Below are 17,806 nucleotides of genomic sequence, written 5' to 3' on the forward strand. Positions count from 1 at the left end.
TGCACAGTTCCAGTTGCTAACAGAATGGTGAAGTGTTTGACATAGGCACTTTAACATTATTTTTTAAATATTTCTGAAAACATTGTCCTAATAAATATCTACTTTTTTATATGTAGGAAGTGTGCATTTATTTTTTATATAACCTAGCTTTGTGAATCACATGTTTTGCTACAGATGGCAATGCCTTGAAAGAAAAAGTTTAGATTCCAGTATTACAGCTCTTTTAGAATTTGTTTAGCAGGTTTTCTAGCCCTTGCTAGAAGTCCCCAAAGACAAACAAACAAACAGCTAAGATTCTGCTGTGGAAATCAGAGGATTTAAGCAAACAACCTCCAATTCACTGATGTTGTTACCACTAAGGATCCTGCTTTTTACTACCATTTATTGATGCAAATCAAGCCAAAAGTTTTGGAATTTTCAGGAAAAAAGTGTTCTATATTTTGAATATCTTCTCCTGCCTTAGGTGACATATACCATTGAAACGAAGGAGGCTATCAGTAAAAGAAATCCATTAGATTTATTTTTGAGTGGATATAATTGCTGACTTATGGAAGTGTCATAAATAATGTGCTATTAAATCTTAATAAGGAGTTACTCCTAGCAGGCCTTTCCTTTAGTAGTCTCAAAATGATCCCTGCCCTCAAAAATACTTAATCCTTAAGTAAAGGAAATCTATAAAAGTATAAGGAGTTTGAAATTATATGAACAGCAGGAATAATGGCATGACAAAAACAACTCTTTATTTCATTTGATATTCTGAAGCTTTTCTGAAACAAGAGCATAGCTCCTAAACCTGAACAGTATGTATATTTCCAGTATTTTCACCTACTTGCCCCTTAACCCAGAAGCACGTATACAGAGTGTTAGAAGAGCAATTGTTACAAAACTATCTTATTTTTAAAGTACTTCAATTGAGCCTTCCATTGAGATAAATCATACCATGAAGTGAAGGTGGAGGCAGATTTGTTGTGAAGTTAATGAATGCATGTTACAGTTCCTTTTTGTGCTTGGGCCACCATGAGTCATGGAGAAGGTAGAATGTTCTAGGTAGAGAGGGACACCAGAATGGAATTATGAAGCTTTTTTTGGCGGTGGTGGTGGTGCATGGTCCGGGAATCGAACCTGGGTCTCCTGCATTAAAGGTAAGCATTCTACCTCTGAACCACCCAGGCACCCAGGAAGCGTTTTTTTATGTAACCATTTCTGGTAAGTTGTCTAAGGAGACTCAGAAGAAAGGCATTTAAGTTTCCAAGACCCCTGCTATCTTCTTTCCCCCTTCAAAAATATATTCACTTTCATTCTTAATTTTGTTTTTGTAATTTAATATTATTTTTCCTTTTCCAACTTTTATAAGGTTTGGATCTTCCTCAACCTGGGTCCTCTACCAGGAAAAACGAGTTTGAGGAGCTCTGCCAAACTCATCGCTGGATTTTTTAAATACAATAAATTATAATTAGAGCCCTTGTATCAGTTCTCTGCTGCCATCATAATGCTAACTACACTTAAAAATCAGTGGCTCAGGTGGGCCATTGGTGGCTCAGCAGGCAAGGATGCTCACCTGCCATGCCAGAGGACCTGGGTTTGATTCCCGGTGCCTGCCCATGTAAAAAAAAAAAAAGAAAGAAAAAATCAGAGGCTCCAAACAGTAAGCATTTATTTAGTTCTCAAGACTCCAGTGATTTCGGTTAGATTTATCTGGGTTGGCTGGCTGGAGGCTGAGTTAAGATGGTCTCAGCTTGGATGACTGGGGAGACTTGGATCTATTCTTCATATCTCATCCTCCAGGGGTCTTCTCTAGGCATGTTCTCCCAGCAACAGTAGGGGGAAAAGCAAGTGAGAGGAAATATGCAAGACTTTTTCAAGTGGATCTCTGCATGACATCTACTAACTCCTAGTTGGCCAATCAGGCTATATGCATAGTCTAAGCCAGAATTGAGAGATAACAAAAAAGACTTGAAACCTTGGTAGATGTCAGTCAGAATCTATAGATCTCACCTTTTAAATATACATTGTCAGGAGATATTTGCTGTTGAAATTACATGAGGTCTTAGATTTTCTTCAAAATATTATGCAAAGGTGGAGATGGAAGGGTAAGATGAAACAAAGTGAATTATGAGTTGATAGTTGTTGAGGCTAGGAAATGGATCTTTGGTATTCATTTTACTGTTCTGTTTACTTTTGCATAAGTTTACAAAGAAGAACTTTTATTAGCCATTCACTGCACTAAGAATAAAGGGGCTACTTTAAACTACACTTTACTCTTTTCACTGTAGAAATTTGTATTATCATCATATAATATTGGGTCCAGAGGGAAACGGAGAACAGAGATGGTCTGATAAAATAGTAATTAAATGCATAAAAGCAAAGAATGGATGCCGTACCTCATTAAGTACATATATCTCAAGTTCATATTTGTTTCTGGTTAAACTCTACATGTGTTTATGAATTTAACAGATATTTACTGAGCACCATCTAATTGCCATCAACTTTCTAGGCTCTGAAGAGTGTGAAGGGATAGATGGGGTTCTGCTCTTGAGGCTTTTATAACTTAATTTGTTGCTCATTGTTGCTGTAACAAGTTACAACACATTTGGTGTCTTAAACAATGCAGATTCCTTATCTTGTATAGTTTGGTAGGTCCTCAATTCAACTGGGTCCCACTGGGCTAAGCTGGTTGTTGGCAGAGCTGTATTCCTTTTTGGCATTTCTTGGGGAGAATCTGTTACCTTATCTTTTTCAGTTTCTAGAGGCTGCCCCATGCCCACATTCCTTGGTTCATGACCCATTTCTTCCATCTTCAAAGCTAGCACTATAGCATCCCTCAGTGCCTTCTTTCCATGATTACATCCCCTTCTGGCTGACTATAGCTGAGAAAGTTTCACCCCTTTTAAGGATCCATGTGATTAGATTGGCCCACTTTGACAATCCAGGATAAGCTCCCATCTCAATTCTTAACACTGGTCTCATTTGCAGTGCTCTTTTTGCCACATTAGGTAACATCCAGTTTCTAAAGCTTAGGATGTAGACACTGTTAAGGGCTATTGCTCCACCTACCACAGTGGTCAAATGGTGGAGAAAAAAATAAGTAAATGAAAACAAATAGGCAAAATAGTTACTTTCGAACACTGACATAGTCAATAAAAATCCATAAAACAGTGATTGATAGCCACTGGATGGTGATTGACAGTGACTGACTATTGAGAGTGATTTATAACTTGTGTACTTGCATTGCATGGTAAAAGAAGGACTCATTGAGGAAGCGACATTTAAGGTGAGACTTTTCTGACAAAAAGAGATCTCCTTGCAAAGTTCTGCAGGCAGAGAATTCCCGGCAAAGGCAGTTTTACCTTGGAAAATAGAAAGAAGGGACTTCGTGTGGATTTTAGGGGGCTAAGGGGAAAGAATTATGTTCTAAGGCTGAAGAGTTAGCCAGGGTCCAGGTTTATGGGCTCAAATCGGGTCTGATTTACTTTTTTATATAGATAGTGTGTTTTCTATCAGTTGCAAAGAAAAGCAATGAGGGTTTTAAGCAAGGAAAAAATATTATTTATTTTTAAAATAACTTCTGCCTGCTTTTTGGATAATAGATTATAGTTATCTATTTTCCACAGCAGCTATTATGAGCCTTTGATATTAAATCCTAAATTAGTAAATTGTAAACATTCTAATATTATTTATAAGCAAACTTTTTACGAATTTTTGTTTGGAAAGGAATCCATTATGAGAATTTGAAATGGATAAGAGAGGCTAAACTAATTATTCACTTTACATAAATATGGTATTCTCCCTTCAATAGAAGAATTTCCTATATTTGGCATTTTTCTCACAGATTAAAATAGTAGTAAAAATAAAATACTCAGAAATATTATTAACAAATTTCAGATCACAATGTCTGGGGTACTCCATCACATTGTTAAACTATATAAGGAGAAAAACAATTCCATGGTATAATTAAATATTTCAAACCATTGTGATCATTTAGTTTAATGAGGGCAGCTTAACAGTTTCACAAGTTTCAGTTTCTCGAATTTCACAGGAAATAGTTTCATAAGTTTCACAAGTTCCATAAATTTCACAGTTTCATAGAATTGGCAGGAAACTGGTGAAAGCAATATCTTAGCATTTTATGCTATTTTGACGAATGGGAGAGGATGATCCATGTTTATAGTTCTGCACTGTGCTAAACGGATGAGCTGTGATGTTCTCTGTTATACCATACTCTGCATACAAGATCAGTTATGTGATAATAAAGTAACTGGGAGTGGCATAGGGGGGTGAAATTTGCTAGGTGGCTAGAGGGAAATGGCACAGGCATTGTAATGAAAGCTATAAAAACCGAAGTTAACTTGTAGAAGAACTATATGAACTTCTACCCACTTCCTGCTCATCCTATCAGAACCAAAGTGCAAAGTTCTTATTTTGGCAATGAAATATCTAAACTAAATCCACTCATTTGTGGTTTTAAAATGGTTTTACCCTTCTGCATGAACTCGTGATACAGCAGTAACTAGGCCAGTCGCTCTAGTGAGGAGTAATGGGAGCTTGATAACATTGAAAAATTGAATCAAAATTTAGAATTATACTTTTGGAGACATAAAAGACTGTCTGATTTTTAAAAATCTTTATGTTTCTTTCTCATTTTCAACTAATAGTCTTGATACACTTTTGTATCAGTACACAAAAAGATACAATTGAACAATTGATGATATTCACCTTATACAATTTAAATAATGTAAATGATTTTTCTCTTCCTATAAAAGCCATTGAGATGGCGGTATGTATGTGTGTGTGCAATTCTGTACCTACCTGTCTATCTCTCTAATCTCTATATAATAAAGTTAATGTATACCCTTACACTCACATGACCCTAAATAGGGCAAATTTTGAAATAACTTATTGTCAATAAGTCCATAAAATGACAGCATATATTTTAACAGAAAAGCCTCATCTTAAATTGGGTACAGTGACTGCTCTCTAATGTAGTTCATGTGCATGACACTAATAATTTCGGGGTTACTATTTCCCCTCAATATCATACATTCAAAATCATGTTGATTCATTGAAAACAGACATTCTTTCTAAATATCCTTGTACAATTATTTTAATGAAGCCATCATTATGGAAAAACTATTATTTTCTATGTAAATACTTTTAGTTATTTCATGTGCCTTTGGGAAAAAATAAGCTCTAACAGAAACTAAGGCACTTTCCTTCAACTTCTATTCCAATGAATAAATAATAAGAAGGAACATTTAAAAAACTATTTTATTTTCTGCTCCCTTTTTAATCTCCTGCCTTTCTGAAAACCAAGGAGAAGTAATAAAGTAATTAATCATATGATATTTCTCTCTGACAGCTCCAGCCTCTTCTGACTACATTTATTGCTGCACTGCCAAGCTTCTTTTTGCTACATCTTCCACTTTGTCATAGCTTTCCCAGTAATTCTCCATGCCATCAATTATTTAGCATAAGCAGCATAATGCATCCATTCAAGAATGATTATTCAGGGAGAGAGATCAATAAACAGAAGGCCTATTAAAACCCTTGTAATAAGGGAAGATGACAGAAAGATTATAATCAGCCCTGTGCCTTGCACAAAGGGAGCTTTCATCCACCAGCTCACTGGCACTTGTAATGTCACTTCTAAAAGGTTTTAACAATAAGGCATCATCACCCGGATTCTCCTCCTTGCCAGTAGATTTCTAGAGGGGATATAAGTTGATCTTCTGATAAGAAAGAGTTGAAGTTTCACATTTTGATAGACCATGAAAGTAGCAGAATCACAGGTTATTAGCAACTTCCTGGGTATGACTTTCAGTGATGCAAACATTCTAAGAAGCGTTTGAGAGTGGGCTGAGTTGCTTATAATTAGGGAGATTCCAGAAAGAATTGCTAGCTGGATAAAACTGAAAATTGCTAAACAATCTCATAGTCATTTGAATAAGCCTTACTCTCCATCTACTTCTCATTGTGTCTGAAATGCCAAATGGACTCAGACACCTTAGATTACTTAAGCAAGCAGTTTACTTCCAGAGGTCACAGGGGAATACTTCACGTTCTTCTCAGGACCTCTATTCAGATTTCATTCCAGAGCAGCCTTTACAGTGCGGTTATTGCTACCTTCCACCACTGAATGTCAGATGTTTATTCTGGCGTGTGCATTGATTGTAGAATTTCTAGCACAACACTTTGCCAGCAATTCAGACCGCCTGAACAGCCGTACCAGGCAATGGAGTGGAAGGGAAGAACAGCATCATTTTCGGAGACTGCAGAGGGCATATTTCATAACACAGGTTCCGTACCTTGAGATTTAGATGTCTCTTTGTGTTCTTTATCCCTCATTTTATGTAAACCTTAAAAGAGGCTTACTCTGTTACTGGCTTCAATCAACAGGGTCTTCCTGCAGGAAAACTGGGCTTCAGAGTAATGACAATGTTTTAGTGCCATTACAAAATAATCATTCCATTCTAAAATAGCAAGGACCTGACTGGTTTTGAAGTCACTCTTGAAATTGTATAAGTGATAATGCCAGTATACATACGTGAGTACACAAAGTGATTTTAGAATTTACCATCATAGCATATAATCAATGATATTTTTGGCTTGTTCTTTCCAGTATGTTCCTGTGGCAACTGTGATGTTGCTTATAGCCTCACGTGATAACTAAATGGAATTAAACATAGGAGTACAAGTCTTTGCAGCATAAGAAGGACATACTTAATAAATAGTTTATATTCTCAGAGTTCTACACCAATGAATTCCATGTCCTTTTGAAAAGAAAGTTATCTCCATGTTACTATGCTCAGTAAAAATACAGAAATATGAATCAATTTTCTCACCATGTTATATCAAAAGGGTAGTTTAAATGCATTTTTGTTTCTTTAACCCTTTTGAAAATTTCACTTAATTTATTTTCACCATATTAAACAGTGAATCATGTTAAATTAAAACAAAGGCAAGGAAAAAGCATGCAGTCACTTGTTGCCAGGTCAGTCTCTGCAACAAAGCTAGTTCTGCTTTTTTTTATCTCTTTGGAAGTCTCAGGCATAAGACACAAAGGGATTAAGAAATGATGCCAAATACAAAATAAATATATACCAAACAACAACAGTAACCACAACAGCAACACAATTCAGTAGCCATCAGAACCTTTTCTGACTACATTGTGTCGCTAACACACATTCTGCCTAGATGGCGTACCCTCTTCATAGTATTTTAAATGATGTGGTATTTTCTCTAGAGGATTTTACTACAACCTAATTACTCAGCCAGAGAAATGTTTGCTTCCACACAGTGCAGAACAAAATAAAACGTGCAGTGTTCCAGAGAGGCAGAGTGGGAGGCACACACAGTGGGAGAACAAGTTTGGGGCTGAGTCACTGCAACTTCTTCACATAATTTTTCTAAATATTAATTTCATATTCTCCTCAGGAGGCTAAGATTATTTTTCTCAAAAGACACCAGTGCTTTTCATGTCTGGGTTCTGGCAAGGAAAAAAGTGAGTAAGAAATCATGAAAACTATAAGGAATGACCACTGATTGTATTACCTCAGAAGATTAAAAAAAAAAAAATCAAATGTCCTCTGAATCCAAATGAGTGATACCATCCAATTTTTCAAATACATTAAGAGCAGGGTGATTGTCGTTCCCAGAGGGAGTGCACTCATCCGTGGTTTGGTCAGTTTGGTTTTAGAAAACTGAAATTAGCTTTATGCATAATTACATTTGAAACAAAACCCCAGAATAATTCTATTACATTCTACCACCCTAAAAGAAGGCAGAGAGTGTAAGTGTTCAGTTCTAGACTGCTAATTATATACACACACGCAGGCACAGGCACCCCAGAAATATTGGTAGACAGACTTCATATGAAATGTTGCACTTGTTACAAAACTTACCATAACTTATTAAATACAATAGCACAGTTGCAATTTTGCATTTTTCTGAAGACAGAGAAGCTACTGTTGATTATATAGTATTAGGTGCCTTAGGCTAAAAGGGAAACTTGATTAACAGAGACTTCCAAGAGTTGTCTTCTCTATGTACACTATCTTCCTTAGTGTTTTTGTCTACTGTTTTGACTGATAAAGCCATTTTAAACATTTTTAAACAAAATTCTCCAGTGTGTTCTCTGATTCATCCACTGAAGCCCTAATTTATGTATGCAGTAGTCTACTTAACCATTCTGTCTTATATTTAATATGACCAAGACAGAACTCATGATTTTTCTTTGACTACAAACTCTAATGTCCCAGTCTACCCTATTTCAATAGATAAAATCTTCCAGTAGCTCTATCCAAAAGCATGAGAATTCTCCCTTCCCTCAAATCCTACATCTAAGACTTCAGCCACAATATTCGTATGAATTATTTCACTTTCCATCTCTTCACTTTTATTGCTGCCGTCCAAACCACTTTTGTTTATTTCCTTAAGTACCTCAGCGTTTGCTTTACTGGTTGTACTGTTTTCTCTCTAGCTCCTTGTGTAGTTCAATTTCCGCAGACCTGCCAGAATGTTCTCTAAAATATAAACAAATCTACATTAATTTCCTTGGTAAATCTACGATTAATTTCCTTCTTAACCATAGCACATGAAGTAAAATCCATTCTTCTTACTCTGGCCTACAAATACCTTCAAGATTTGGCCATCTGAATTTATAAAATTTATTTTAAAACATCTGAATTTATAAAATAAACTCTGAATTTATTCCCCAGCACTCTTCCCACTTGGAAGCCCTCAAACTATTGCTTTCTTTGTGCTCTTTGAAGAGCACTCTAATTTCTACAATGTCTATCATAGATAGCCTCCGTATTTATATAGTTGGACTTTCCTTCAGACATCAGGGTCTTTCTTGTGTTTTAACTCTCAGATGAAATGGCCCTTTGTAGGCAAGTTCTTCCCTCATTGCATCATTCCCTATCATGCCATCTGGATTTCCACTCTTTATTACTTTTATCATTATCTGAATTAAGGTTCTATGATTGAACACAGGTAGTGTTCATCACCACTTCTTTGGTGACTAGAAAAATCTGCAAGACACATTTTCGGTATGTGTACAAAAATCTATTGCTTGCCCAGTTTAATTAAATTGTGAATTTAAAGTAGAATGTGGTGATCCTAAAGTATATACTGGTTAGGCTAGACTATGCACTGATAACAATACATTCCCAAATCCCAGTGGCTTAAGCCAAAAAAAAGCTTCTCTCTCATTCATGGTATACCATCTCAGGGATTCTATGCTCCATACTAACATACAGGATTGCAGGTTGATGGAAGTTTCACCACCTAATAGCATCACCATTTGGCACATGCAAGACCTCATCAGCTTCTACATCAAGGGAAGACACTCTGAAAGCTCCATGCTGATTATTCAATACTTACACATAGACTAGACACTCTATCTTTACCTAGAGCCCATTTGTGAGAACCTGTCACCCAGCCTTATGCTGGAAATCTAGAGGAATGTCAATAGCCCTTCCCACAATCTCTGCCACAAGGCATATGGAATGTCATAGTGATATAATTTCCAGTAGAATTAATAGAAAGGTAGGATTTCTAGAGTTTAACAAAGCCTTCCCAATCCCCTATTCTATCTTTCTGAGAGGGAAAGTCTAAAAATAATGATGTATGTGATATAGATGTAATTTATTAAGATATTTAACTATGCTATACAAAGATAGTTGGGTAAATGACCAGTGATTGTCAAACGGAAAAAGGTGTTTGTCCTTGGTTTCATTATGTTCAATTTTAAATCAACCATTTAAGTAAGATATGGACTGCTATCTACTAATAACAAATGTCTTTAAAATTCAGAATCTATGCATCTATGAATTTATGTATGTATTTATTTCAATATTTACTGAAATAGCAAATGGTATTTTATACCTAAGGGTAGAATTAGGCACAAATACATTTAGCCGCCAAACAGAAAGTGATTATCTCATGTGTCAAAAATATTCATTATTTTGTTCTAGCTTTCTGGTAATTAGAGAAATGAATCTTATTTCCCTTTTTTGGGGGGAGGGTAGAAGTCTGGGAATCAAACCTGGGTCTCCCACCTGTGGAGGGAAAGGAGATCATTCTAACACTGAACCACCCGTGCACCCTATTCCAGCTATTTTTAATCCTTCTGATTGTATATTGTAGTTAAACATTATATGTTTGCATTGCATATATATTTAATTTTATTAAACTTATATATATATTATGTATTTCATATATATTTAATTTTTATTGTAAATTAAAGAATATTTATTTATAAATGTTTATAGTGGGCCTCTAAAAACCACTATAAGATTCATTTTGTTTTCCTATATAGTGATTTTATATTATAGGTGATTTTTTTTTCAAGGTCAAAGAAATCATCAATAGAGTATTTCAATAGTGAATAAAAAGATAAATAAATGAGAGTTTAATGAATATGATACCCATTTTCTGGGTCATTTTGCAGTATAAGTGGAATATGTAAATTAAATGATACTATTAATATCTAATAATATTGAATATCACCTCACGGTGTACATATTTTTAAATACTTTGACTATTTTTTTGCTTGCTTCATAAATTATTCATTGCCTTCTTGCTTATTCTTGCCATCTTATCTTATTGTATAACTTTGAAATTATATATTATAATTTCAATACCTATACCTTCCATATACACACACATACATGGTACCATTACTCTACTTTCAAAGATGGCACTGAAATTGCTTTTAAATTTATTTTTATCTGAGAAAGTGAAGACATATTAATAAATCAGTTAGAAAAGATGTAAACAGAGAAGGAGTAATGTCTAAGTTTGGTGCTTATCTTTAAGACATCGACTTTATCATTTTTTGCATATTTTTTTCTGGCCAGATATGACTTGGACTATGCTTTTTAATTGTAGATTTTTTTTTTTACTACATCTCTAAAAAATCAAAACTTTATTGTGATCACCAAAATGGAGCCAACTAATTTAAAAAATAATATTCAAATTAAGCAGAAAAAGGTAAACCCACATATAATTGCATCTTTTGAGATAACTACACATAACATTATGTTTAAGATTTTTCTAAGCATGGATATTTTCATAAATGTCCCAATATGTTTGAGAGTATGTGTATGTGTGTGAGTCTGTGTGTGTGAGAGGGGGGAGAGAGAGAGAGAGAGAGAAATTGGAGGGGAGATGCTATATGTGGTTATATACTTGCTTATTTTTTTTTTTTTTCTTTTTTTTTTTTTTTAAAGGAAAGACAGAAAGAAGGAAGGAAGGATAGAAGGAAGGAAGAGAGGAAGAAAGGGAAACATCTTTTTAAACATTTTCTTGTTTTATTGTATTTTGTTTCTCCGTTTTCGTTACATGGGCTGGGGCCGGGAATCGAACCGAGGTCCTCCGGCATAGCAGGCAAGCACTTTGCCCGCTGAGCCACCGCGGCCCGCCCTACTTGCTTATTTTTATTCAACAGCATTTCATTATTTTTTCTCATTTTTTGTTAATGACTACAATATTATAATGTATGGGCATACCATAACTTATTTAACACGATTCTATTGAACAGATTTGTTCTGTCTCATTTTTTAATATTACAAATAATATTATAATGAACAACTGCATGCACGTTTTTTGGGGTACTTATAATTTTTGTCCCCCCAAGTTTTGGAGCCCTAACAAAATCTCATCCAGATTATTTATGAAAATAAAAAGCTGATTTTAAAGTTCACATGGAATAGCAAAGAACCCCAAATAGCCAAGGCAATACTGAAAAAAGAAGGATAACATTGGTGGATGCACACTTCCTGATTTCATAACTTACTACTAAACAACTATAATCAAAGCAGTATAGTACTGCCCACAAAATAGATATACAAATCAACTGAATAGAATTGAGAGCCCAGAAATACATCTACAGTCAACTAATTTTCAACAAGAGTGCTAGGACTAGTCAATTGAGAAAGAACAGTCTTCTCAATAAATGGAGGTGGAACAGGTGTATAGTCACACACAAAGAATTAAGTAGAATTTTGCCGTATATCATATACAAAAATTAATTCAAAATGGATCAAACATCTAAATTCAAAAACAATACCTATATAGTTCTTGGAAGGAAACATAGTGGTAAATCTTTATGACCTTTGTTTTGGCAAGCGTTCTTAAAAATGATGCCAAAAACATGGGCAACAACAACCAAACACATAAACTGTATGTCATCAAATTGAAATCATTTGTGCTTCAAAGGACACAATTCAGAAAGTGAAAATACGATCCCCAGGATGGGAGAAAATATTTGCAAATTATGTATGTGATAAGGGATTTGTACTTAGAATATGTACAGAACTCTTACAACTCAATAATAAAAATAACTCAATGAATGGGCAAAGGATTTAAATAGATATTTCTCCAAATAAGATATACAAAGGACCAATAAATGCATAACAATATACACAAAATGACATCATTAATCAACAGGAAAAAAAAGCAAATCAAAACCACAATGAGATAGTTCACACCTACCAAGATATCTAGAATCAAAGTCAAATAACAGCAACTGTTCATGAGTGTAGGGAATCTGAACCCTCCTACACTGCTGGCGTGGAGTACAAAATGATGCAGCTGTTCAGGGAGAAATGGCTGGAAGACAATTAAACGGAGAGTTGCCATATGACCTGGCAGTTACACTCTTAGATAATATTCCCAAGAGAAATGAAAACATATGGTCACACAGAAGCATGTACATGGATATTTATAGCATCATTATTCATGACAGTAAAAATGTATAAACAACTGAAATGCCCATCAACTCACAAATGGATAAACAGAATGTGGTATATCCATAAAATGGGATACTATTTGATCATAAAAAGGAATGAAATATAAAGTACAGGTACATATTGCAAACATGACTGAACCTTAAAAACATTATCCTCGGTGAAAGAAGACAGTAACTAAAGACTACACACTACATAATTCCAATCATATGTAAAGTCAGGATAGGAGAATCCATAGAGACAGAAAGTAGATTAGTTATTGCTTAGGGTTGTGTGTGCTCACACACCTGTGGGGGGGGGGCAGGGAGCAGAGAGACAGAATGGTTGAATTGATGGAAATGCTCTAAAATTGGATGCAATGATGGATGCATGTATCTGTGGATATATCAAAAAACATTGAATTGTACACTTTAAATTACTGAATTCTATCTCAATAAAGTTCTTTGGGAAAAAAAGCATAAAAAGAATAAAACTTGATGCGTTAACAAAACTTCCAGTTAAAATAAGTCTAGATAACCAGGACTGCCTTATTTTGCCTCCTCCCTTAATGGTGCTTTGGCTTTCTGTTGTTTTTCTATGTACAGTCATATTATCATAAAAATCTCTGTAACATTCTTTACTGAACTCATGGTAAATCTTCAAAGAAGATGTGGTCTTTCTAGATCTCAATGTGCAGTATTTGATATGGTATTTGTGAGTGTTCAGGTATAGGTGTGGGAACAAGATCTATTTTATGTAATATCATCACCACACCTTACCTCCATTGGGCACCCACTATGCTATGTTGCCCATATTCTAAGCACTACTTCCTGTAGCATTAGACAGATGTGGAAACTGGGAAACAGTACTGACTTTCTCCAAGGTCATGATTAATAAACTATATAACTAGAATTTTATCAGTTAATAACCTCAGAAATTTGAAAGGTGCAATGGTTTTAGATCTGTCTGCCATAAATGAACCAGAATCTCCTGCAGTCCTAAATGAAAGAAAGCCATAATCTATTGCCTTTCTGAAGATGTAAGTGGTCTTTATTTCTATGATGACATTAAAGAATAGCAGACATAACTAGTCCAAAAACCAGAAAAAAAAATCTTTGAATGGAAAATAAAATTGGGTTATGAAAAAATTAGTTAATGGCATGGGTTTTGATTTCAGACTTAGCTTTGCTCTAAGGAATATTAACCAGGAGCTATCTTTTCTGCTTTATAAAATTTCATTAAAGTGCATATTTTAAATGGGAAAGAAAAGAAATGTATTGGATTTCTACTATACTTTAGCTACTTTCATATATGCTGCTTCATTAACTTCATTTCAAACACTATGATTTTAGTAAATACTATCAAAACCATTCTGGTAATAAGAAAACAGAACGTCTGTGATCATGCTTCTAGTAAGTGTTGGACTTACATTCAAGCCCAAATCTAGTCATAGAATACGCATAAGTTAGAAGTAATACTGAAATACTCCCTTGAAACTTACAAACAGGCAAATAAATGTTGTCTTCTGAGAGTGAAATTGAGCATATATATATATATATATAGGAGCATATATATATATATATATATATATATATATATATATATATATAAACCGGAATTATAAGATGCCTAGTCACTATTATAATGAGCAATAATTAACTGGAAAAAAGCATATTTAGTAGGCATAGAACATTGTGTTGGATGAGAGAAAATGACCTTGACAAGCCCTTTATAATGAATCTTGCACACCATGTAAACCTCCCCATATTCTGGGTGAAATATCATTCATTGCTACCTACTTATTTTCTTATTACAACATACCAAGTAAAACTTTCAAAATGAATTTTTCCCCAAATTTCTTCACACTAGAAAAGAAGATAACTTCATGGGGCATAAGAATACCCACTACTGAAAAAGCCCATGATTTTTTCTTTTATTAAAAAGCTTCCATGTACCATGAATGTTTTCATTACAAAAGTTAGCTTATGAAATGTACAATAATTGGAGTTACCATTTAACTTGGAGAGAATTGATATAGTTAATACATTCTGGGGATTTTTGAAGAGAAATAATAGCTATGAAAATGAGTTTTAAAAATATCAATTTATACCAAAGAAAACATTTATTAACATTGAAAAAGGTTTTTATCTGGTTGATTGATTGATTGTGGCTTAATTCAAAAACTATACTTTAATTTTACAGTTCTTTGTTGTCCTTGCTCAGCTTATTTGCCTGATAAATAACTCCTGCTAAATAAAATTAAATATAGGGCAAAATCCAGGCAATTTTAAAGCATCATTAAATTGCACATTGACATTTGATGTACAGAGATGTAAATATAGAAAAGTTTTATAATTTGTTAATTTTTTAACAATTACCAAGTGTGGAAGAGATTCAGCACTAGATGAGAAAAAGTATATAAATTAAATTTATTTGCATAATAAGAAAAGACATGGACATAGTCAATGCATAACTGAATAGCAATGACTTCTGCTCTCTTTATCTTTTTTTTTATGCTAAGGTCTTTTCTTAATTTCTGTTCCAGAGCTCTTTTTTAAAACTGTTTTTGGCTTATAAGTCAATGAGAATTTTCAACCACCCCCAAGCCTTTACCTGAAAATAAATAAATGGAAATCCAAGATCCAAGGTATGGGCTTTACTTTTCCAATTACCCATACCACTCTAACTCAAGGTATGTGAGCATTGCTTGTTATGCACTTGGAATCATTCAACAGTAGAATTCTTTCAATGCTTCAAAGAGACTAGTTCATGCAACATTAGGTATGCACTCACACACTCCCCATGCCTCATAAACACTGATCTGGTTCTTCAACTCCCTTGATTCTCAGAGTATTTGAATTATTGAAAATGAATATACTCTGGGCAGATAGCGAACAGAGAAGAAGATGAAGATCCCATCTATGCTAAAATTGCAAATCTCAGTTCTGACCAGGGACGATATGTATATTTTTAATCAGATTTTTTTTTTTTTGCTTATGTTATCAATCTCAGTACCCATTTTTGAAACAACTAAGAGAACTTTTAATCAACCATGCATATTTCTCTTTAAGGAAGGCTTATTCTTGAACAATAATTATTTAAATAAAGAACACTCTAATGGAGAGAAAGAAAAAAATGAAATTTGGTCTCTGAAAGTATTATTGAATTGGACCATAGCCCTTGGGCAGTTTTTTGGTGTCAAGAATTCCCAATGGTTATTTAATTAAGAATTTCCATGTAGTCCTAAATGTTTAAGAAATGCAAAATAAGGCACATAATTAAAAAAAAATTAAGGTGTGGGTAGGTTGGAAAGGGCTCTTCTGAATACTCCTTAAAAGGCTTCCAATGATTAGATGAAGCATTACTCATTGCAGAAGACACTCCCCTTGGCTGATTACAAATGGAATCAGCTGTGGATACAGCTGACATGATCATGATTTAATTCTATGAAATGTCCTCATCGCAACAGACAGGCCAGCACTTGCCCAACCAGACAAACAGGTTCTACCACTTGGCCAAGTTGACACATGAACCTAATCATGACAGAGGACAACTAAGAAGTTGTAGGGAAAGGAAATTCACCATTCAAAATCTAATTTGCCTGGCATTTTATACGTAAATTGTTTCACTTGTTCATTGTAGCTTCTCTGGAAGTTAACTTTTTTTAATAAACATTTTACAAAGGAAATGGCAGTCCAATTTGAATTTTAAGAATTGCTAATCTCCAATTAATGTTGGTTAACTAATGTAATACTGGTAATCAGAACCACATCTTCTGCCTCCAGAATATAGATTCTTTCGAAAATCACACTGCATTCTGATGCCAAGAGCTTTCCAGATGGGGCTATGGGAACTATTCGTTTACATGGTATGGAGGTAAAAGTCACAAAGACATTGAAAATAGGTGGTCATTAAAGTGTAAATCACAGGGTTGCGGAAAAATTCCTAACATAAGAGTCTATTGTTTAGAGAAGCGAATTTTGAATCAGCTGCTAAAACCCTTTTGAGTCACTGTTGGAGTGCCTTGGAGATGGTTTGACAGTGTGAAATATGAGGTGGGGTGGGGAAGAGATCATAATGCTGAATGTCTGACAAATTCAGAGGAAGAGGGCTTGTGGAGTGAAATTGCTCAAGCATTTGTTTTAAAACAGAAAACAGAATGCCAACAAGCTCTTTTCCAAGGAAAATGGAAGAATATGAGATTGAAGGGAGTGGCAGGATAAAGGGCTTCACATTTTCAGGTGAGGCATTATAAAACTGTGCATTTCTTCCATTTTGTTCACACAATACACTCCAAACCAATTTCAAGGAGCAAACATAATTGTGTTCTGTAGCATATGTTTAACATATCACAATACTATTTTTTAGCTTATACTTTTCATGCTACAGCTATGGAAGACTTTTAAGAGGAAAGTTAATCATGAAAGAAAACAGGTTGGTTGAATCTCCCATTGTAATGACTGTTTCTTGATGTGGGAAGATCCGTGGAATTGTCATTATCATTATTTTTATCATTATTAGCATTACAATCACTTCAATTGCATGGTGTTAAGGTGTTTTAACATATTTAAGCCTATTGCTTTTTGCCTATTAATGACGGATTCAGCAGGGAAATATATGAAAACATAAAGCAAATGAACCTAATTTCTGCTTATCTAAAACATTTTTAAGGACAATTTTATTAAAATGACCTATTTATGCAGTAGAAACAAAATTATTAACATCTCATGTTGTTCAACATTGCCATACAGTCAAGTCCTTAGCTACTTTAATATATTTCAAGTTGTATTATAACATATTTTCCAAGATAATTTATTGGTTGAGTTTAATATAATTCACACAGTATTTTAAAAATGGTTGGCATGGTTTTAATACCAGCAGACTGTAAATAGTCTTCTTAAACCTTGGGAACTTTATCATGTTCTTTATAAACATGGTTAACAACATATCCTTTTGGTATATGATAAATTGCTTAAGCTTAAAAAAATTCAAGCAATTTTTTATATCAAAACAATAATCGAACAAGCTAAAACAATAATAAAATAATCTGACTCTTTGAACACAACTCCATTTTAAAT

The 17,806-nt window shown here is 34.2% G+C and overlaps 1 non-coding gene across 1 annotated transcript; it reads left to right on the forward strand.

The window, feature by feature from the left end:
* The first annotated feature begins 207 nt into the window (after positions 1-207).
* Positions 208-269, forward strand: LOC143675343 (U7 small nuclear RNA). Its single transcript, XR_013171570.1, has one exon. It is a non-coding gene; the product is annotated as a U7 small nuclear RNA (small nuclear RNA).
* The last annotated feature ends 17,537 nt before the right edge of the window (positions 270-17,806 follow it).

Source organism: Tamandua tetradactyla, chromosome 2, assembly GCF_023851605.1.
Source record: "Tamandua tetradactyla isolate mTamTet1 chromosome 2, mTamTet1.pri, whole genome shotgun sequence".
Taxonomy (NCBI): Eukaryota; Metazoa; Chordata; class Mammalia; order Pilosa; family Myrmecophagidae; genus Tamandua; species Tamandua tetradactyla.